Source organism: Pan paniscus, chromosome 13 (genome assembly GCF_029289425.2).
Source record: "Pan paniscus chromosome 13, NHGRI_mPanPan1-v2.0_pri, whole genome shotgun sequence".
NCBI classification, from domain to species: Eukaryota; Metazoa; Chordata; class Mammalia; order Primates; family Hominidae; genus Pan; species Pan paniscus.
The window spans coordinates 52,230,603-52,255,511 of NC_073262.2; positions in this window are offsets into that span (position 1 = coordinate 52,230,603).

Sequence of the window (24,909 nt, forward strand, 5' to 3'; positions counted from 1 at the left end):
CCACCCCACAACAGTCCCCAGCGTGTGATGTTCCCTTTCCTGTGTCCATGTGTTCTCATTGTTCAATTCCCACCTATGAGTGAGAAAATGCGATGTTTGGTTTTTTGTTCTTGTGATAGTTTGCTGAGAATGATTGTTTCCAGCTTCATCCATGTTCCTACAAAGGACATGAACTCATCCTTTTTTATGGCTACACAGTATTCCATGGTGTATATGTGCCACATTTTCTTAATCCAGTCTGTCATTGTTGGACATTTGGGTTGGTTCCAAGTCTTTGCTATTGTGAATAGTGCCACAATAAACATACTTGTGCATGTGTCTTTATAGCAGCATGATTTATAATCCTTTGGGTATATACCCAGTAATAGGATGGCTGGGTCAAATGGTATTTCTAGTTCTAGATCCCTGAGGAATCGCCACACCAACTTCCACAATGGTTGAACTAGTTTACAGTCCCACCAACAGTGTAAAAGTGTTCCTATTTCTCCACATCCTCTCCAGCACCTGTTGTTTCCTAACTTTTTAATGATCGCCATTCTAACTGGTGTGAGATGGTATCTCATTGTGGCTTTGATTTGCATTTCTCTGATGGCCAGTGATGATGAGCATTTTTTCATGTGTTTTTTCGCTGCATAAATGTCTTCTTTTGAGAAGTGTCTGTTCATATACTTTGCCCACTTTTTGATGGGGTTGTTTGTTTTTTTCTTGTAAATTTGTTTGAGTTCTTTGTAGATTCTGGATATTAGCCCTTTGTCAGATAAGTAGGTTGCAAAAATTTTCTCCCATTCTGTAGGTTGCCTGTTCACTCTGATGGTGGTTTCTTTTGCTGTGCAGACGCTCTTTAGTTTAATTAGATCCCATTTGTTAATTTTGGCCTTTGTCGCCATTGCTTTTGGTGTTTTAGACATGAAGTCCTTGCCCATGCCTATGTCCTGAAAGGTAATGCCTAGGTTTTCTTCTAGAGTCTTTATGGTTTTAGGTCTAACAAGTAAGTCTTTGATCCAGTTTGAATTAATTTGTGTATAAAGTGTAAGAAAGGGATCCAGTTTCAGCTTTCTACATATGGCTAGCCAGTTTTCCCAGCACCATTTATTAAATAGGGAGTCATTTCCCCATTGCTTGTTTTTGTCAGGTTTGTCAAAGATCAGATGGTTGTAGATATGTGGCATTATGACTGAGGGCTCTGTTCTGTTCCATTGGTCTATATCTCTGTTTTGGTACCAGTACCACACTGTTTTGGTTACTGTACTCTTGTAGTATAGTTTGAAGTCAGGTAGCGTGATGACTCCAGCTTTGTTCTTTTGGCTTAGGATTGACTTGGCAATGCGGGCTCTTTTTTGGTTCCATATGAACTTTAAAGTAGTTGTTTCCAATTCTGTGAAGAAAGTCATTGGTAGCTTGATGGGGATGGCATTGAATCTATAAATTACCTTGGGCAGTATGGCCATTTTCACAATATTGATTCTTCCTATCCATGAGCATGGAATGTTCTCCCATTTGTTTGTATCCTCTTTTATTTCATTGAGCAGTGGTTTGTAGTTCTCCTTGAAGAGGTCCTTCACATCCCTTGTAAGTTGGATTCCTAGGTATTTTATTCTCTTTGAAGTAATTGTGAATGGGAGTTCACTTATGCTTTGGCTCTCTGTTTGTTATTGGTGTATAAGAATGTTTGTGATTTTTGCACACTGATTTTGTATCCTGAGACTTTGCTGAAGTTGCTTATCAGCTTAAGGAGATTTTGGGCAGAGACGATGGGGTTTTCTAGATATATAATCATGTCATCTGCAAACAGGGACAATTTGACTTCCTTTTTTCCTAATTGAATGCCCTTCATTTCCTTCTCCTGCCTGATTGCCCTGGCCAGAACTTCCAACACTATGTTGAATAGGAGTGGTGAGAGAGGGCATCCCTGTCTTGTGCCAGTTTTCAAAGGGAATGCTTCCAGTTTTTGTCCATTAAGTATGATATTGGCTGTGGGTTTGTCATAGATAGCTCTTATTATTTTGAGATACGTCCCATCGATACCTAATTTATTGAGAGTTTTTAGCATGAAGGGTTGTTGAATTTTGTCAAAGTCCTTTTCTGCATCTATTGAGATAATCATGTGGTTTTTGTCTTTGGTTCTGTTTATATGCTGGATTACGTTTATTGATTTTCGTATGTTGAACCAGCCTTGCATCCCAGGGATGAAGCCCACTTGATCATGGTGGATAAGCTTTTTGATGTGTTGCTGGATTAGGTTTGCCAGTATTTTATTGAGGATTTTTGCTTCAATGTTCATCAAGGATATTGGTCTAAAATTCTCTTTTTTGGTTGTGTCTCTGCCAGGATTTGGTATCAGGATGATGCTGGCCTCATAAAATGAGTTAGGGAGCAATCCCTCTTTTTCTATTGATTGGAATAGTTTCAGAAGGAATGGTACCAGCTCCTCCTTTTACCTCTGGTAGAATTCGGCTGTGAATCCATCTGGACTTTTTTTGGTTGGTAAGCTATTAATTATTAACTCAATTTCAGAGCCTGTTATTGGTCTATTCAGGGATTCAACTTCTTCCTGGTTTAGTCTTGGGAGAGTGTATGTGTCGAGGAATTTATCCATTTCTTCTAGATTTTCTAGTTTATTTGCGTAGAGGTGTTTATAGTATTCTCTGATGGTAGTTTGTATTTCTGTGGGATCGGTGATGATATCTCCTTTGTCATTTTTTATTGCGTCTATTTGATTCTTCTCTCTTTTCTTCTTTATTAGTCTTGCTAGCAGTGTATCAATTTTATTGATCTTTTCAAAAAACCAGCTCCTGGATTCATTGATTTTTTGAAGGGTTTTTTGTATCTCTGTTTCCTTTGGTTCTGCTCTGATCTTAGTTATTTCTTGTCTTCTGCTAGCTTTTGAATGTGTTTGCTGTTGCTTCTCTAGTTCTTTTAATTGTGATGTTAGGGTGTCAATTTTAGATCTTTCCTGCTTTCTCTTGTCGGCCTTTAGTGCTATAAATTTCCCTGTACACACTGCTTTGAATGTGTCCCAGAGACTCAAAAACATGCCAAATTGCAAAGACCATCAAGGCTAGGAATAAGCTGCATCAACTAACAAGCAAAATAACCAGCTAACATCATAATGACAGGATCAAATTCACACATAACAATATTAACCTTAAATGTAAATGGGCTAAATGCTCCAATTAAAAGGCACAGACTGGCAAATTGGATGAAGAGTCAAGACCCATCGGTGTGCCGTATTCAGGAAACCCATCTCACGTGCAGAGACACACATAGGCTCAAAACAAAGGGATGGAGGAAAATCTACCAAGCAAATGAAAAACAAGAAAAGGCAGGGGTTGCAATCCTAGTCTTGGATAAAACAGACTTTAAACCAAAAAGGTCAAAAGAGACAAAGAAGGCCATTACATAATAGTAAAGGGATCAATTCAACAAGAAGAACTAACTATCCTAAATATATATGCACCCAATACAGGAGCACCCAGATTCGTAAAGCAAGTCCTTAGAGACCTACAAAGAGACTTAGACTCCCACACAATAATAATGGGAGACTTTAACACCCCACTGTCAACATTAGACAGATCAACAAGACAGAAAGTTAACAAGGATATCCAGGAATTGAACTCAGCTCTGCACCAAGCTGACCTAATAGACATCTACAGAACTCTCCACCCCACATCAACAGAATATACATTCTTTTCAGCACTGCACCACACCTATTCCAAAATTGACCACATAGTTGGAAGTAAAGCTCTCCTCAGCAAATGTAAAAGAACAGAAATTATAACAAACTGTCTCTCAGACCACAGTGCAATCAAACTAGAACTCAGGATTAAGAAACTCACTCAAAACCGCTCAACTACATGGAAACTGAACAACCTGCTCCTGAATGACTACTGGGTACATAACAAAATGAAGGCAGAAATAAAGATGTTCTTTGAATTCATTTTTGAATGAAATGTGAAATTATATTTATATCGCTAGATACATGTGTTGAACAGTGGCAGATTTATTTTTCTCAAAGGGTTAAAATTATCAACAAATCTTCACTAGTTAATTGCTATGATTGAGCCTTGCCTCTGTCCATCTTCAGAGATTTATAATTGGGTAAATTGTAAAGATTATGTATATTCTCTTGTCAATATGTCAATTACAGGAGATTCAAAGTAAATTAACTTTTCTAAAAGTCATTAAGATATTCCAACAGGCTGCAATTCTTCTAAGAATTCAAAGTTTAACTATGGTAACTAAGTTGACCTTTTTTGATTTTTTGAGACTGCGTCTTGCTCTGTTACCCAGGCTGCAGTGCAGTGGCACAATCTCAGCTCACTGCAGCTTCCGCCTCCCAGGTTCAGGTGATTCTCCTGCCTCATCCTCCCGAGTAGCTGGGACCACAGGCTTGCGCCATCATGACCAGCTAATTTTTGTATTTTTAGTAGAGATGGGGTTTCACCATGTTGGCCAGGCTGGTCTTGAACACCTGACCTCAGGTGATTCACCTGCCTCGGCCTCCCAAAGTGCTGGGATTACAGGCATAAGCCACTGTGCCTGGCCTAACTTGACCCTTTTAATAACACTTTTTAAAAAAACCATTCATGTTAAGGAGAAAATGTTAAAATCTACCAAACATCAAGCATTTGCTGAAGACCTGAAGAATTGTACTATATAGTGCAGGGCATATGAAATACGTGGTTCTGGTTAATTTACATAAATAAAACTAGAGTATGCAACATAAAAGTATAAACTAGTGTATAATTACAGATTACAATTCTTCACATACTTCAGCTAACATGATATAGTAGCGACAGAAAATGACTGATAATCAGAAAACTTATATTTACTGGAGTCTCTTTGCTTTCCAACCCTTAGATGCTGGCATATGTTTAGGCGTCATCTTTGATTCTACTCTCATTTTGCCCCATGAATGAAATCACATCAAATGAGGCCAGCCCATCTATGGCTCTGATGGGAGAGTGGGAAAGCCAGACTTACAAACTCTTAGCCAAAGTGGAAATGGGAGACTTGATGCAGCCCTATCAGGAAGCAGCCAGCCAATGAGCCACACAGTCAGCCACTTCCCCCCATCACAGTGCTCAACCACCCACCCAGGACGTGGGAACTGAGTTCTATCCTCAGGTGTTTCTAAGCAACCTCTGTATTCCTGTTGCTATAGCTTCCTAAACACGGGCTTTACTGTCCTAGATATCTTGTATATATTTATGAACATAATAAGTTTTATTTAAAAAAGGGGTCATAGAATTTTCTTTTTTTTAAATTCTATTTATGGCTTTAATTCATATATGGACTCAAGTTCATAAGTAGAATTTTTTGGCAACAAACACCACCACCAACAGCAGCAATATAATAATATTATTACTTTAGAGTCATCGATATGCTTATGACTCCGAAATTTGTATCTCCACATCAGAGCTGTATTGTGATTTCCATTTAAGAAAATTCATCTATTTCCTCTTTGTATCCCAACTTTATGGCAGAGTAGGGGACTGATCAAACCATGAACAAATTGCTGTTCTCAGTCAATCAGCTCTTTAACCTGGTTTGCCTAATCTGAAATACAATATAATCAGACTGACTCCTTCCTATAAGTTCTTCTGCTTTTGACATCCAGTAATTCTAGTTACAAATAACTACATATTTTGTGACTTTTATATCAAATATTCATATAATATAATGCATTTTTCAGTACCATCGGTGTTATTCTGTATCTTAGCTCTTGATAGAATAGTTAAATCCTAAAATGATATGAAGTAATCAACTCTACACATTCTAAAAATTATCAGTTAAATAATAACAAGAGACATAAACTATTGTCGGAAACATTTGCCAAAATGCTTCCACTCAGCTAAGAACGTCATGTTTCTTTGGAGTTTTCGGTAATATTTTCTACCACACAGAGTAAAAATTGCTAACATCACATATTGAGTAATTAGACCATTGCTGAGAAAACATGCCCCATATTAGAAATGAAAATAGATGTGCTACAACTTCACCTTCTTAGGAGTTTTATAAATGGATTTGAAATGACTTTGTCATATTTAATAGACTCTGTTCATTTATGAGAAAGAAAGAGTTCAGCTTCCCATAGACCTTTCTAGTTTACTACGACTCAGTGGCCTATAGTCAGTTTCCTTCTGCCTGATTCATTCATTCATTCTCTCATCATGGAAACAGAGAAGGGAATATTTTAAAAAGCATCACTTTAATGAGTAGTATAAGGCAGGTTTTAATACCTTTTTCTCATCTATTATTTATATCTACTCCTGCAAACAATTGGGAAGCTACTGTTTCAATTCTTAAAGAGATCTCAAAGGAACTGCAATCTAGCACAAGCAACTGCGTACATAAAAATAAATCTGAGGCAGTATATGTTTAAATGTCACATGACCACAACTGTCAATGAGTCTATTATCCCAGGGATTATCAAAAGGGAAGCAAATATGAAGAGCAGCTCTTTGAACAGAGTTTCAGAATAACAAATGAGAGGATGTTTCCATGTTATGCCTTCTCCCTCTTCTTAAATTACAAATAATAATCACTGCATATCAAGAATCTGTAATACTATTGTAAATTTGCAGTTTTATTAATTGTTTTACTCTGTACAAAGTATAAAATCAACCAAGTAAAATATATTATTTCAAGTAATCATTACAAAAGTTTCTGAGTTTGAGAAGCACTGTTAAATTAGCATCCCTCACTTTGCCAGCTCTGAAGACCCGACCAAGTCCTAGTGTCCTGCTGAATGATGATGAGAATACTGCTTGCAGGCTAAACCTGGAGGAGCAAGGCCAGAGTCACTGGGACCTGGAATCAAAGCTGGGGCAGTAACATACCAAATTATAAACCAGATCCAAGGCCATCCAAGAAAAGAGTTAATTCACGCCTGCAGGCCATCAATTTTGCTACATAGCATACTTAATTTAAAACGTTCTTTTCTGCAGACTCTAAGTTTTAGACATAGCCTTACTCCTTTAACCAACTGCAAAACAAAGAATCTCTGAATTCACCTATAACTTGAAAGCCCTTCTTCAAGATATCATACCTTTTCAGGCCAAACCAATGTGTACCCTTCATGTATTGATTTATGACTTTGTCCATAATCCCTGGCTCCCTGAAATGCATAAAACCAAACTGTAATCTGACGGTCTTTGGTGCACTTTCTCAGGACTCCTTGAGACTAAGTTTCCCAAGCCATGGTCACTCACGTTGGCTTAGATTGAACCTCTTTAAGAAACTTTAGAGTTTGGTTTTAATGTTAACATATCTATCTGTATCTATGTCTGTATCTGCCTAACTATCCTTCTATGCACACAAAAGCATATACACATGCACACACATGCTTATGCATATGTCTAACATCAGTCTCATTACATTGCAGTAGTATTAGCTCTCTTGCTTGACAGAAGCCTGGCACAAAGCCCAGCTAAAATCATGTTCCCCGTTATTAGCTCTGCCTTTCCTTCCCTAGGTGGAATAGTTTTGAATAGGAACACAATACTTAAACCATAAAACTAAGCCGAAATAAAATGTATCCAGGAACAATGTGGAATAAGTCTAGTGAGGCTTTGTTCTCTGATGGTACTTTCCCTGGCATCTCTTCTCCTGTGCCTTCCTGCTCTCCAGGTCTAAGGGATGCCTCACACGTGCTCCCACAGGGCCATCAGTGCAGGCCTTCCCCTCCTCACAGCACCCCCAGCTCCTTTCTCTAATTTGCCCAGAGTGTGTTTATTCTTGGTCTGATTCCCTTAGGCTCTTGTTAAATGCCTGGATAATGCAACGGGCTTAAATCATACTTAGACAATAATAGTTGATGGTGATAAGCAATTATTCCTCTTACTTAACATTCAAATCCTAACAACATGTCAATGTTTTAACATTAAAGAAAACCCAGGGGTGACATCCAAGCCATTAAACAATCAGTATGGTAAAATCATTCACATATAACTCTACAGACAGTTTAAAAAATCTATTAAGTAGTTTTCCCAAATGTTTCTATAAACAAATCAGATAATAAAAATTATAAGTGTTTACTAAGTTGTGTAAGTTGCAGTGCCATTTGTTCATTACATCCTTTCAATGTTCCTAAATTCAACTATTGATTTTTATCAACTTGTATTTGATCTGGATTTCTTTACCTAATAAAGCATCTTCCTGAACCACAATTTGACAAAGAAACGAACAGCAAGCAGTGCTAGTAACCTGCCGTTGATATTGGTAGTAGAAAAATGATCCAACAGGTTGTCTTGGGTTGAGGGAGAACCTAGTGACTGCTCCTCTCTTCTCAGGCTCCTGCTTTTTCCTCCTCCTTCTAAGCTTCCGTACGCCTCTCTTCACTTGTGCCCTCTCTCAGCTGTCCTTCAGGATGGTATTTTCTGGGCACCAGTCTCATACTGGCTGCCACTTCATGTGTACAGGAATTAGAGGAAAAGTAAAAGAGAAAGCAAAGAGGATGAAAAGGGAGTGAGAGCTAGCCATGACCCTGTGGCCCAATTAGATTTTCCTCATAACTTGAGAGGTGGCAACTGGATGTGGCAGAGGAAAAAAAGAGAAGAAAAATTCATATATGATTTCAAGTTGTCCAGCTTTCTGCATAAAGAGGAAGTAATAAAACATTAAAAGGATTTTTACTTGCCTAATATTTACATTCTATGATTTGGATACCTTAACATTGTCTTATTTATAATAGTTCCTATAAAAACAGGATCATCATACATTGATATTGATATTGAAAGTTGAGGCTATATCATATCATTTCTAAAGAAAGATTAAAACTAATGCTTAACAGCAATCCTTTTCAATCCAGCAATCCCATTATTTGGTGTATACCCAGAGACATATAAATTATTCTATTATAAAGACACATGCACATGTATGTTCATTGCAGGACTATTCACAATAACAAAGACATGGATTCAACCCAAATATCCATCAATGATAGACTGGCTAAAATACATATGCTACATATATCCCATGAAATACTATGCAGCCATAAAAAAAAAAATGAGATTATGTCTTTTGCCGGGACATGGATGGAGCTGGAGGCCATTATCCTTAGCAAACTAACGTAAGAACAGAAAACCAAATACTACATGTTCTCACTTATAAGGGAGAGCTAAGTGATGAGAACACAAGGACACATAGAGAGAAATAACACACCAGGGCCTGTTGGAGGGTGGAGTTTGAGAGGAGGGGGAGAATCAGGAAAAATAACCAATGAGTACCAGGTTTAATACCTGAGTGATTAAATAATCTGTAATACGAACCCCCATGACAGAGTTTACCTATATAACAAACCTACACATGTACTCCTGCTCTTAAGATAAAAGTTAAACAACCCACCACCACCAACAAGAAAACTAATGTTTAAGTCATCCCCTGAGAAGTTGAATTTAGGCACAATGTTAAATTAAGATTATTTCTTAAATAAAGATTACATATTGAAAAGGCACTGTTTCAAATGGTAGCTATGAGACTGGTTCAGCTGTATAGAATTATTATATTTTTACTTATCCCACTTGTAAACACATAAGGTTAATGGTTTTTTAGGGGTCTTTGTTTGTTTGTTTGTTTTTATCATGGGGAAGCTGCTTAATCTATCTGTATTTCTTTTTTCTTATTTGTGAAATGATGATAATCATAGAGCTGCCTATGCCAATTCACTGTTGTAAAGAAAATAACAAGACTATGGCTTACTTATTGTAAGCAATCATTATTATTATTATTACTTATTATAAGCAATCATTATTATTATTATTCATTTGGACAATGAAATATATACATTTCAGTAGGATTTTTCTGATCATCTGATTTTTAATAGTGACTACACCTTAAAAAATTTTCCTTTTATTACACAATGTAAGGTGTTAATATTACTTCTAAATGCATCAGACCTGCAAGCAAAAAGAGTTTACTTTGTTTTATCTGGAATATATATATTTATAAACAGAAATTTTAAGTGAGTTAATTATAGATTTTCATGTACTTGTTAGAAATAATGCTGAAAGATCTTGTGTGCCCTTTAAGCAGCTTCCTCCACTGCAAAACTATAGTAACATCATGCAAAACTATAGTACAATATCACAATCAGGATACTAATGTTAGTGCAATCCATCCATTTCTTTCAGATTTCCCAGTTTCCCTTGTACTCATTGCATTCATATATGTTTGTGCTTGTGTGCATTTAGTTTCCTTGATTTTTATCTTGTTTGTAGGTCAGTGTATCCACTGTCAATATACAAAAAAATTCTATTTTCACAAGGATCCTCACATTGCTGTTTTATATCTACCTACCTCCAACCCCCGCAACCTACCTGTTGTGTAGCCTTTTAAAATTGGCTTTAAAAAAACTCAGTATGATTTCCGGGAGATTCACATAGGTTGACAATTTGTGTATCGATAGTCTGTCATTTGTATCACTAAGTCTTATTCCATTATATGGTTGTACCACACTTCATTCATCTCTTGAAGGATTAAGTGGGTTATTTCAGCTTTGGACTATTATGGAAAAAGCTGTCATGTACATTCAAATACAGGTTTTTGTATGAGCATGAGTTTACATTTCTCTTGGATAAATATCCTTAAGTACAATTTCTGGATCATATAGTAATAACATATTTAGGAGAAATTGTCATGCAGTTTTCCCAAGTGGCTATACTGTTTACATTTTCACTGACATTGTATGAATGATCTAGTTTATAAGCATCCTTGCCAGCATCTGTTGTCACGTTTTTTTCAATTTTATGTCAGTCATTTTGAATAGTCTGCTGTGATATCTGATTGTGGTTTGATGTCTAATTGAACAACTTCTTGTGTCTATTTGATATTTGTAAGTTCTTTTCAGTGAAAGATTTGTTTACATATTTTGCTCACTTTCTTACTGGATGGTTTTATTACTGTCGTGTTAAGGGCTCTTAATATAGGTAAAAATGCTTTGTTAGAAATTTGATTTGCAAATATTTTCTTCCAATCTGTACAGTCTAGAATTATCTTTTCAGCCTCTTCACACAGGCTTTCCCATGGCCAGAGATTTTTTTGCTTTTTCCCTTTTAATTTGGATTAGTTCCAATTTACCTATATTCCCTTTTAAGGATTATGTTTGGTATCAAGATCAAGAACTCTTTCCCTAGCCCTAGATTCTAAAAATTATTTTATTTTTTTCTAAAAGATTATACTTTTATATTTTACTTTTAAGTGCATGAGCTATCTGGGGTTTGGTTGAATGTTTGTGTGTGTGTGTGTGTGTGTGTGATCTATGAATTTCTAATTGTTCCATTTGTTGAAAGCCCATTTTTCCACCATCAAATTGCTTTTTCTTTTTCATCAAATATCAACTGAGAACATGTATATCCATATATGTATATATATAAATGTAGATACAGTTTTATTTCTAGGTCCTCTATTCTGCTTTATTGATCTGTGTCTCTCCTTCCTGCAATTCAACAATATGTTGATGACTGTAGCTAGATAGTAAACTTTAATAGTGGGTAAAATGAGACTTCCTACTTGATTCTTCGTAAGATTGTTTGAACTATTCTAGGATTTGTGCTTTTTCATGTTAGTTTTAGAATAAACTTGCCTATGTCCACAAAAATTATTGTTGGAATTTTGGTAAAAGTGGTTTAAAATGTATTTGTACCAAGTTAACATATTTTCTATGTTGAATCTTCAGTCTATAAACATGGTATACTTTTTTGAATTTAAGTTTTCTTTGACTTTTCATTATCATTCTGCTATGCATGCTTAATTGCATACCTAAGTAGTGCACTTTTTACTAATTATAAATGTTACAGTGTTTTAAAATTTTTGTTTCTGCTTGCTCAATTTTAGCATATAGAAACTAGATTTTTAAAATTAATCCTCTATCCTGTATCCTCACATCTTGCTGAAGTCTTGTATTGGTTCTAGGAATATTTTGTAGATTTCTTGGGATTGTCTATATAAATAATCATACCATCTGTAAACATGAACAGTTTCTTATCTTAATGCAGTGGATAAAACTTCCAATACTAAGTTAGTAAAAGTGGTGGGAGTGGCCTCCCATTCCTTGCTCCTGATTATATGGTGAGTTTTCTTTTTTTCTAATCATTACTGGAACTTGAATATTGTTAAATAATTTTTTGTGTGAATGAGTATATTCATATAAGTTTTCTATTTTAGCCTCTTGCTATGGTATATTATGCTGATTAATTTTAAAATATTTAAGAAGTCTTGCATAACTTCAATACATCCAACTCAGTCATGATGTATAATTGTTAATATACATTGTTGGATTTTATTTGCTAATATCTGATTAAGGATTTCCTTTGGCTGAGTTTCTAACAGTTATTGATCTATTATTTCCTTCCTTCCTTCCTTCCCTCCTTCCTTCCTTCCTTCCTCCATCCCACCCTCCCTCTCTCCCTCCCTCTCTCTTTCTTTTTCTCTCTCTCCTTCTCTTTCTTTCTTTTTCTTTCTTCTTTCTTCTTTCTTTCCTTCTCTTTCTTTCTCTGTCTCTCTCCCTCCCTCCCTTTCTTCCTTCCTTCCTTCTTCTTTCTTTCTATCTTTCTTTCTTTCTTCTTTCTTTCTCTTTCTCTCTTTCTCTCTTTCTCTTTCTCTCTCTCTCTCCCTCCCTCCCTTTCTTCTTTCTTTCTTTCTTTCCTCTTTCTTTTTTGTACTATTTTGTTCTGCTTTTAGTATCTGGATGTGGGGATCAGAACATGATATCCCAAAGAATGGCACCTTCGTACACTGAGTACTTTAAACTGAAGAATATTCAAAGGGCTTCAGATGCAAGTTCTTTCTGACTTTCCACTAACTTCCTCCCATTTCCCAATCTTCCCCAAGACAGTCCATAAAAAGCAGAACTTCTTCGCCCAAGTTGTGTAATAAAAGCCAGAATTCTTCTCACCCAAGGATAGTCATACAAACTAGAACTCCTCTCCCCCAAAGCAAGTCAGAAAACCTAAAAAGATCATTCATTCTCTGACCTCCTCCCTCCTTTGCCGATCCTTGTGTGATAGGTGTCCTGCCCCATAACCAGGGAAAAGGAGTGTCTTACAGAGACATAGAAAAGGATGGGAACAAACAGGCCTTGCTATGTTCTCCCCAGTTTATTACCTTTGGATCATACACACGTTTGTCCAACTATGTTTCTTCACAACTATCCATTTCTTTCACCAGACTCAGCATACAAATACAATGTTTCTTGGGTCTCTCAATATCCATTTCCTTGTGAAAGCTCTTCTGTCATGTAACTTTTATTAGATAAATGCGTATGCTTTTGTTCTGTTAACCTGTCTTTGTCAGTTTTATTTTCCAGCTTAGCAAAGAACCTTAGGTGGTTGAGGAAACTTTCTCCCTAACATGAGTAATACTAGTCTCATGAGAGTTAGGAAGTATTCCCTCACTTCCATTTTCTGGAAAAGATTGTGTAAAATTAGCATTAATTCTTTTGTAAATATTTGGTAGAATTTTCTAATGAAGTCATCTGGACTTGAAAATTATGGGGGAAGTATTTTTTTAATCTTGAATTTAATTTTTGTAATTGTTATTCTGTTTGTCTCATTGTACTTTAATTTGGCAGTTTTTTTTAATACTGACTCTTTTTTTAAAGTTGTCAAATACGAGCATAAGGCTATATGTAATATTCTCATTCTATTTTCAATGACTACTAGATCTCTTATGATTTCACCTTTTTTATTTCTGATATTCATAATTTGTGTTTTCTTTGTTTTTTGTTACCATTCTTGCTACAGCTTCATTGATTTAATTTCTTTTTTTTTTTTTTGGCAAAGTCAGTTTTTTGTTTCATTGATTTTCACTATTTTTTCCAAATTTTAAATTTTGTTGGTTTCTGATTTTATCAATATTATTTTCCTTCCTCTTTCAGGCTTCTTTATTTTCCTAGTTTCTTGTGGTGGAATATCAGATTACAGATTTGAGACTTTTCTTGAGTTCTAATTTAAGCATTTAATGCTGTATATTTTCATCTCAACATTATTCTATCTGATGGCTCATGTTTTGATATGTTGTATTTTCATTTTCAAGTCGTTCCAAGTACATGTATTTGTGCCTTATTTGGAGTATATTGTTTAATTTCCAGGTGTTTAGCGATTTTGCTATTGACTTTCTGTTATTTATTTCTAGTTTGAGTCTGCTATCATTAAAATATATATTTGAAATGTGTTTAAAAATTTAAAAAATGTGCTAGGTGTTGTTTTATGATGCAGGATATGGAACAACTTAATGTATGTCCCAAAGGCACTTGAAATTTTTATGTATTCTGGTTTTGAGTGGAATATACTGTATATGTCAGTTAGAACCTGTTCATTGATTGTGTTGTCCAGTGCTGTCAGTTCTTGCATCATTCATTTCGAAGTTCCAAATTTTCGTGTGTACATATTTAAGATTGTAATGTATTGTTGGTGGCTTGATTCTTTATCATGATATGATGGTAATCTTTGTCTAGTAATTTTGCTTGCTATAAAGTCCACTTTGCCATGTGTTAACAAAGCCACTCTTATTTTTAAAATAGTTTTTATGAGTATGCTTGGTAGTTTTTTTCCATCTTTTAACTTTTAATCTAGCTTCATTATTGAATTTTAAATTGTTTCTTGTGCATTGCAAATTGTTGAGTCATGTTGCTTTATGCCCTCTGCTAATCTATGTCTTGTGATTGGTGTATTTAGAATATTTACATTTAAGATAATTATTATGATGACACTTGTCTGCCTCTTTAATATTTGACTTCTATTGTTTTTTTTTAAATTATACTTTAAGTTTTAGGGTACATGTGCACAATGTGCAGGTTTGTTACATATATATACATGTCCCATGTTGGTGTGCTACACCCATTAACTCGTCATTTAACATTAGACTTCTATTAGTTTTGTTTGCTCATTCGGTAGGTAGGTCGGTGGTTTTTTTAAAATATTATGTTGATTTTTAATAGTGTTTTTAGTGTATCTGTTTAGTTTTCATAGTGTTGCTCTGAGTTGTACAACATACATATGTCGCATCAAAGTAGAGTACGTCCTTAGTTAATGTGGTTGATAGGTTCTTGGAAATTGCAAATTTAGGAGAAATGATGTACAGCAATTTTTCACCAGACAGAGCCAAGTTCTCAAAAAAGAGGAATTGCAATAGAGAAAGAGTTAACTGCACATAGAGCCAGCTCAGCTGGAGACCAGGGTTTTATTATTCCTGAAATTAATCTTCCCCCAAATTTAGAGGCTTGGGATTTTTAAAGATAGTTGGAGGGCAAGGGTCTGGGAAAGGGGAATGCTAATTTACTGGGGATGAAATCATAGGGCTGTCTCCGGGGACACTGGCTTATACCTGTAATTCCAGCACTTTGTGGGAAAATCACTTGAGCTCAGGAGTTCAAGACCAGAGAAACTCGATCTCTACACAAAAATTAGCCAAGAGTGGTGATGCACACCTGTGGTTACAGCTACTCAGGAGGCTGAGGTAGAAGGATCATTTCAACCAGGGAGGTCAAGGCTGCAGTGAGCCAAGATTGTGTCACTGCACTGTAGCCTGGGTGACAAGTGAGACTCTGTCTCAAAAAAAAAAAAAAAATTGGGGATGTGGAAAATAGACCCTGTGTGCTGTGTACACTACTCAATGGGGGCCAGAGAACCGGTTGAATCATGAGTTGCAGGTCCAGATAAAGTCATCTAGTTGTTAGAAATGCGAAAGTCTGAAAAGACATCTCAGAAAGCCACTCTTAAGTTTTACAATAGTGATGTTACTTACTGGAGTAATTGAGGAAGTTATAAATCTTGTGACTTCTGCACCAATAGATGATTATCCTGTAACTATGCCTACATTTTAGCAGAATTTGGGCCCCTCTCATAATCCTAACCTTGTGGACTCTCATTAGTTTTACAAAAGCAGTTTAGTTTTGGGAAGGGCTATTATCATTTAAACTAAATGATATTTAACTATAAACTAAATTTCTCCCAAAGTTAGCTTGATCCAGAGCAGTTTGGAGGCAAAAGGCAAGATAGAGTTGATTAGATCAGGTCTCTTCACCGTCAAAATTTTCTCACTGTTATAATTTTTGAGAAGGTGACTTCAAAAACATTGTTAAAAATTATTTTTGTTATAAGTTTTGCTTAAATTTTGCTTCAAGTTGCAGTTTCCAAAAACCCGAAGTTACGAGTTACTGTATTTGTGTGAATGCTTTACCACATCTTGGGAAGTATGAAGGGTGGAAACCTCATTTTAATTTAGAATCCTCATCTCACCCACTTTAAATACTATTGTATTAAGTATCAGATGGGGTCCTGATTTTTGTTTCAGTCATCAAATATGATGTAAAACTCACACAGAACAGCATACTGTATTGTATTTACACATATTTCTGCCAGCATTTTCTTTTATTTTTTCTTCCTTCCTTATGCTCCAATTATTATTTTTTTTCTTTTTCTTTCTTTTTTTTTTTTTTTAAGTGCTATTGGGTCAATGCCAGATTTTCTTTGTGGCCTAGAGCCTTAGCTCTTATATTTAGATCATTGATTCTTTTTTGAGTTTTTTTTCAAGTTTTAAGTTTATCAATACATGTGCAGGATGTGCAGGTTTGTTGTATAGGTAAATGTGTACCGTGGTGGTTTGCTGCATAGACCATCCCATCACCAAGTATTAAGCCCAGCATCCATTAACTATTCTGCCTGATGTGCTCCCTCCTCCCAACCCCACCCTACAACCGGCCCCAGTGTGCGTTGTTCCCCGTCATGTGTTCATGTTTTCTCATCCTTCAGCTCCCACTTATAAGAGAGAACATGTGGTATTTGTTTTTCCGTTCCCACGATGGTTTGCTGAGGATCATGGCTTCCATTGTGGGAGGCAGTGTGATGATTCCTCAAAGACCTGGAGGCAGAAGTACCATATAAGCCAGGAATACTGGGTATATACACAAAGGAATATACATCATTCTGTTATAAAGACATATGCCTGTTCATGTTCATTGCAGCACCATTCACAATAGTGAATTCATGAAATCAACCTAAATGCCCATCAATGATAGAATGGATAAAGAAAATATGGTACATATACACCATGGAATACTATGCAACCATAAAAAGGAATGAAAGCATGTCCTTTGCAGAGACATGGATGGAGCCAAACACCTTTTTAAGAGATAGGGTCTTGCTTTGTCACCCAGGCTGGAGTGCAGTCGTGTAATCATGGGTCAGCGCAGCCTCAAATTCCTGGGCTCAGGCCATCCTCCCTCAGTCTCCCAGGTAGCTGGGACTATAGGCATGCATCAACATGGCTGGCTAATTTTTTAAAAAAATATTTTGATTTTGTGTAGAGATTGGGTTTTTCTATGTTGCCCAAGCTGGTCTCATACTCCTGGCCTCAAGTGATCCTCCCACCTTGGCTTCCAAAAAGTTGGAATTACAGGCAAGGCGACAGCCACTACCACACCCCAACTCTTTTAGCCAATTTAGAAGGATAGATAGGTCTGTTAGAGGCTTCTTTTATTATTTTATTTTATTTTTCTGAGACGGAGTCTTGCTCTGTCACCCCGGCTGAAGGGCAGTGCGGGAAACATCTCGGCTCACTGCAACCTCCGCCTCCCAGGTTCAAGCAATTCTTGTGTCTCAGACTCCTGAGTAACTGGGATCACAGATGTGCACCACCACGCCCACCTAATTTTTTGTATTTTTAGTAGAGACAGGGTTTTGCTATGCTGGCCAGGCTGATTTCGAACTCCTGGCCTCAAGTGATCCACCAACCTTGTCCTCCCAAAGTGATGGAATTACAGGCATGAGCCACTGTGTCCGGCCTGTTAGACGCTTTTTAAAAAAGTTTTCCTTTGTCTTAGAATGCTTCAGTTTCTCGTTTGCTCCAGAAACATATTTTTGGTGGATAAAAAATTCAGGGACAATATAACTTTTCTTTTAGCAGTTGAAGATACTTTGTCAATGCCTTGTTGCCTTATGGATTAAGACAAATCTGTCATTTGAATTGGCATTCTTTATCCTTAAAGGCTATAGTTATGATGTGTTCTGGTATTACTTTTTTGGGGTTTATTCTGTTTGGGAATCACTTAGCATCTTCCATGTATGAGTGTGTGTCTTGAAAATCATGGGAAGTTTTCAGCTACTATTTTCTCAAATATCCTGGCAACTCTGCACTCTTTCTCTTCTTTCTCTGTACCTGGATAATATAAAGTTGTTTCTATATATTTTTTTTTGGTGTATATCTTCTTTCTTTTTATGGATTGTATAAATTCTATTGTTATTTCCTTAAGTGCACAGTTTCTACTCTCTATTGTATTCAATCTATTGTTAAGAACAGCCAGCAAGTTTTTAAATTGATTGTTTTATTTTTCAGTTCTATAATTTCCATTTTAATCTTTTTTTATACTTTTCTTTCTTTATGGATATTTTATGTTTTCTCCTTAGTTTCTACATAATTTGTAATCATTGTTGAAACTCTTTTATGATATTTTCTTTCAATTCCTTGTCAGCTAATTCCAACATCTGATTCTTATCAATCTTGGCATAAGTAGATTCTTTTAAATTAAAGTCATAATTTTCTTAGTTCTTAGTATTGTGGGTGTTTTTTAATTGTATCTGAACATTTTTCCTATTATGACTTAACTATTTAGAAGAAAATAGTTACCATATTTTTTAAAGGGGATTCATGCTTTTCCTATTTTCCTCAGAAGAATGATTCTATCCACAAATTGTTTTTAATTGTATTGAAGTACAAGGTGAATAGATGCTAAGAGCCCTTTTTGGTTTAATAAGAGTTAACATTTCCTTTAGATTTTATTGAAATGTTCATTATCAAAATGTATAAATTTTAAATAATAATGTCTTGATAAGATCCACTGCAAGGAAAATGTTTCCAAAGTGCTTTTGTAGTGTTTGATACTCTCTTTTCACAAATTTTTATGTGAATATCTATTATATTACCATAATGTACATCTTTAAACACTTACTGTCTGTCTTCATAATTAATTAAAATATTTTAAAACATTATTCTTCTAAACTGAGTCTAAAGAGATGAGACTTTGAAGACTTTTGTGAGATCGCCATTGTAGGCCAAATAGATTAACTATGAAATATTTTGAAAGATTGAATACTATTGTTGTAGGACTTTCTCCTTAGTTCAGTTAAAGCCTGATTTGTCTTACACAACCATGAAAAATTAGGCTCGCAGACAGTTTGAAGGATGAGAAGAACAGGGTTTGTTGGGTGAAAAGGGTTAAACAAAAACAAAAACAAACACACACAAAAAACGGAAACAGGGTCTCTCAGCAAAGTGAGAGTCCTGCAAGTAGGATTCCTGCCTCACAGATAGAATCCCCGGTTACCCCCGGAACAGGAGAGGCCAGGCTCCTCCCCCTGCAAAGGAGGGCAACTTCCCAAGGCTCCACCCCAGTGCGCATTCCTCTCCATGTGCAGGCTGATGGGAGTTTCTCCGGGACCCCTTTATACTTTGCTGTCTCACTATAGTGTAGGCTGGATTATTCCTAAATCTGTCCATAGAGTTTACCCATAAGATAAACTAAGGCTTGTTCTACTTTCCAAGATGAAAAACACCAACATTGATTCACTTAGATTTAAATGAGGAAATTTGCAATTTGAAAAGGGCATTAGTTATTTTCTCTCATGAGCCATATGGTCTTCGTTCTCTGTTTGATCATTGGAAGGCTTAAAGATAAACATAAAGAATTTACCAGACTGGAAATTTTTTCCTCTACTCAAACTATCCTGGCATTACAAAGCAAATACAACCACATAACATCATTATTTTAATTTTCTATAGCATATTGTCATTTATCATGAGGAAGAATCCCATCTTCCATAATATAAGTTTATGGTCTTCAGTTTTATCTTCAATGCCAAAAGAATAACATCTTTTATCAGACTCCATGTTAATTAATCTCTGTCCCAGTCCTGCTTTAAGTAGCCCATTTTTTTTTTTTTAGTTTTCTTTTTTTCTTAACAGTGAAAAAGAAAATAAAGCTTATTTTTGTTATTTTTATATTGGCTGATTTATTCAACTTTCGTGTGTCTGTGCATGTGTGTATATCTATAATAGAACTGAGAAACTGAGAAGAGAGGTTTATCAGTACTAAAATTAAGACAGAATACATGAAAGAAAATTTTAATAACAAATATATTTGGAATGGAAAGAAGAAGGGAAGGACAATTCACTCAGTTTTTTGTCACTCCAGTTTTGAGTCTAATTATTTTTGCAACATTGGAAAAATAACATTATTTGTCTTCAGTTTAGTTTTGTTCTGTAATATATTGATCTAAACATCCACAATTCCATGTCTATAATTCATGTTTTCCTACGTTCTGGTGTTAAAAACTAGCTCCCAATAAAAAATGCCTTACTGAAAATGGAGACAAGTTCTAGACTTCTGAAATAGTTCAAGAGCTCTGGGCATTCTCAGGCAGAGACTATTTTCTTAAGTGTTTTTATGGCTGCTCAATGGTGGCTGCCATTCTCTTTCTGGTCTCTTCTAATAAGATATTGTGAGATTTCATGCTGCTGATAACACTTGGGGTGAAGACCAGAATGTCCAAACTTGTCAAGATGCTTCTGATGCCCCCTGGAACACAGTGTCTATAAATGATTGCTCTGATTTGGCTTGCTTTTAAGATCACCTTGCCTTCCTCATGTTTTCACTTACTGGGAACAAGGAAAACAAGAAACATTTTGGCAAATAGGCTATGAAACAGTTCCAACCTATGTTCTCTTTAATCTTACAGAGATGCAAGAGAAATGTTTTGCTTCCAAGAGTCTCGCATTCAAAAACGTACAAAAGATAAGCCAGAGAACAGTCTGAGTCATAGATCCACTGTACTCACAGTGGTCCACAGTCTTCTTCCCCACCATCCCCACCTGCTCTGCCACACCCTACCCCGGATCATGCTCTTGTAAAAAATATGCATTTCTATACTTTTTCTTCAATTAGGAAGAAAGCCTTTTACAGATGATTCTGAAAGCCCCTCACAGAGATAAATTGGCTGGACCATCTACATAGTGTCTAGTATAATAATCTTGTGGAATGATTTCCAAGTTGAGACTGCTTCCTCAGGTTTCCCCACCTACTTTATATAAAAAGAAATTATTTATTATTAGTCATAGTAAAGCTCAGAAGAGAAAAGAAGATAATTATGAACAAAATATTAATAACTATTAATAATATTACCTCTGGTATTGTTTATCATTAGGTGTTTACATGCCAGGCTTGCTCAGGCTCTCCCTCCCCATTAATCTCTCTCTCTCTCTCTCAATCTCTCTCCAATTATCTGTTTATTTTTCTATCTATACACAATTTTGATTCTTACTTTCATGAGTCAGGTATCACGTATCTGTCATATAGCAAATCAGAGCCTCAAAGAAGGTAAAGACATTGTATCTTCTCTTGACTCCAGGATGTCTTATGGACATTTATAGTCATGTAATCATAAAGACCGCTAAATATCATGGGGGTACTTATGCTTTTGTGTTCTGAGTTTTTGTGAGAACACTGCCTATAAACATGAAAAGGACCCTAGTTGATTAATGAGACCGTCATCCTACCTACCAAAAAAATCTTATCACTGTTATTATTGCTCTTAATATCATCATCAAATCTAGCCTATTTTTGAATAAAGAATTTATCATTAAAAAAATAAAAAGAATAATATTTTAGGATACATGGAAATTACATAAAATGTAAACTTCCATTTTCATACATAAAATTTCATTGGAACACAGCCACTTCCATGCATTTATGTATTGTTCGCTGCTTCTTTCATGACACAGTGGCAGAATTTAGTAATTGAAACACAGACAATATGGCCAACAAAGACAAAACTATGTATTTTCTCCCCCTTTAAACAAACTTGCAACCCTTTGAAGTATAACATGCTGACTTTGAAGAACACCACCTAAAAGACCACAAAGTACTTAGTGAGGATTGCTATTCTGAAAGTAGATCAAATATAGGTCAACAAATAAGGAGTTAATTATCTTTGCTTCTCAAAGACTTTTCTGATAATGTAGCCATTATCATAAGGTAGAGAATGCCTCAGCAATCTTTAATACTAGACATAATGTTTTAGTTCAAGGAGAATTAATTAATGCCTGTGTTTAGAAATCATAAAGCATATTGTAGTTAACTAATGAAGCAATAAAATATTTATAAGAAATACAAAACAATAAACAAAGTAAGTACATTACAAAGTGAATATATTATACTACACGTTATTTAAAATCTTATCAAGATACATATTTAATATTACTCTTTACATGCTATTTTGTTAATTTTATTTAATTATATTATTTGCTATTTAGAGAGGAAGAGATTATTTTCATTTACTAACTTAAAACTTTGTGTAGAATTAGCAAATTGGGAAGCAATTTACATTTAGTATTTTATTGCAGGGATTTGATTTAATATATATTACAAATAAAAGCAAACACATAATTTTAAATCTTGGGGGATTCATAGAACTTGATTTGTATTTACTATTCTTTACACAGCATTCCCCATGTGACAAATATCTAACATTTAAATACATACAAAATATACCAACAAATTTTATACAAAATTACAAGGATACAAATATTCAATTAATATTTCTCTCTGTAAAAGGATAGAATTGTACTTGCTCATAGCTTGAACTCTGGAGGATTTTTTGGTTTAGTTTTTTAATGTCTGGATTATATTCTTTAAATAAATTATCAGGTTGAATTATTGAAGGAAAGACAGTCTATGTCAAAGTGAATAAAAGAATGAATAAATAAAGGTAGTACTATTTTTCTTCAAAACTAACATGTGGGTACAAAGTCAGGAAGTAACTTTTTTGTTTGATTTTTAAACCTGATCTGCAAATATTTTAACTATCTGCTCAAAGGAGATTAAAGCCAACAAGAAGCCATCATGACATACTGCAGAATTCATTAAGGTAGAGATATGGAATGGCAGAGAGAAACTAATGCCCTTGGAGAGGTACCAGGTATGCGCAGCTTTGCTAATGCAAAAGAAGGAGTCCACGTGGAGCTAAGATGGGGACCTTACATGTTCACATAAGTTGCATTAAGCCTCCTTCCTTTAAAAACAGCATCTTTGACCCGGCGTGGTAGCTCACACCTATAACCCCAGCACTTTGGGAGGCCGAGGCGGGCAGATCACCTGAGGTCAGGTGTTCGAGACCAGCCTGGCCAACATGGCAGAACCCCATCTCTACTTAAATACGAAAAAATACCCAGGCATGGTGGCTGGTGCCTGTAATCCCAGCTACTCCGGAGGCTGAAGCAGGAGAATCTCTTGAAGGAGGCGGAGGTTGTAGTGAGCCGAGATTGCAGCACTGCACTCCAGCCTGGGTGACAAGAGCAAGACTCCGAAAAAACAAACGAACAAACAAAAAACAGTGTCTTTGATACATTTGTAAAATTGTAGTAACATACAGGTGACACAGTACATTCACACTGTGGTGCAACTGTCACCACAATCCATCTCCAGAACTCTTTTCATCCTGAAAACTGAACCTCTGCACCTGCAAAAAAAAACTCTCCATTTTCCCCTCTTCCCTAGCCTCTGACAACCACCACAGTACTTTCTGTCTCTATGAATTTCACTGTGTTAAGTATGTCATATGAGTGGAATCGTATGGTATTTTTTCTTTTGTGACTAGCTTATTTCACTCAGTATACTGTCTACAATGTTCACCCATGTTGTAACATATGTCTTTATTTCCTTTCTTTTTAAGGCTGAATAATATTTCATTGTGTGAATAGATCACATCTTCTCTGTCCATTTGTCCATCCACAGACACTTCATTGGCTTTTAATTTTTAGTGAATAATAATGCTCCTATGAACATGGATGTAAATATATATATACATTTATATATATATTTAGATATATATATATATATCTTTAAAACCTTGCTTTCAATTCGTTGAGATATATACCCAGAAGTGGGATTATCGGATCATATGGTATGGTAATTCAAATTTTTAGTGAGAGTCAGACTTGTGAATTTAGGAAATGAGATGTTCTAAAATTCAGGGGAAAGACAAGAATAAATTAATTTCAGTTTCTCTTTTAGATATTCAGGTCATATAATTTTGAACTCTCTAATGTCATTACAGAAAAACATGAAAGAAATTTGTGGCAGAGGCAGCCATCTGACTTGGTATTCATGCTTGCTTACAGTAGACGTGTTCAGTAATAGATATCAACTTTGAGTATTTCCATTGTCTTGACAATTAATATTAACAATTTTAAGATATCATAGAGCGTATCTTTCTCACTATCTTCAGTACTGCCCAGTCCACACTCTAATATGGTGTCCCGCTATTCAAAAAAATGTTAACATATTACTGCTCTGCTCTGGAGGTCACAGCGAGGTCTGAGAAGTCTCATAATGCAGGTTTTGATTTGAGCATTGGGAGAACTGAGAGGGCTCATCACACAAAGGAGCTGGAGGAAATCAGTAGTTGCCTGCCCACATGAACTGAAGGCTGATTATGAGAAAGAAGCCATGTTGTTCTGGAGGCCAACATGTAGGCAATGGATTGAAGAACAACAGAGGGAGATCTTGGTTGAACCGTAGGAAGGATTCTCTGACACCCAAACTGTTTTGCTTTGAGAGAAGAATAGTGAGTTCCAGGGGATGGGTCATGTGGGGAATGAGAAATTAGCCAAAAATACAAAGTTTCACTTTAAGATGAATAAGTTCTGGCATTTACTATTCAGCATGGTCACTATAGTTACAAAACCCTATTTTGTTTATTTGAAATTTTCTAGGAGAGTAAATTGCAAGTAACCACAGAACACACACATACAAACACACATATACACAAAATAAATGTGATGGGTCTGTTGATTAATTTATTGTTGTAATCATTAGGCAGTACATGCACACATATATATATACACACATATAATCAT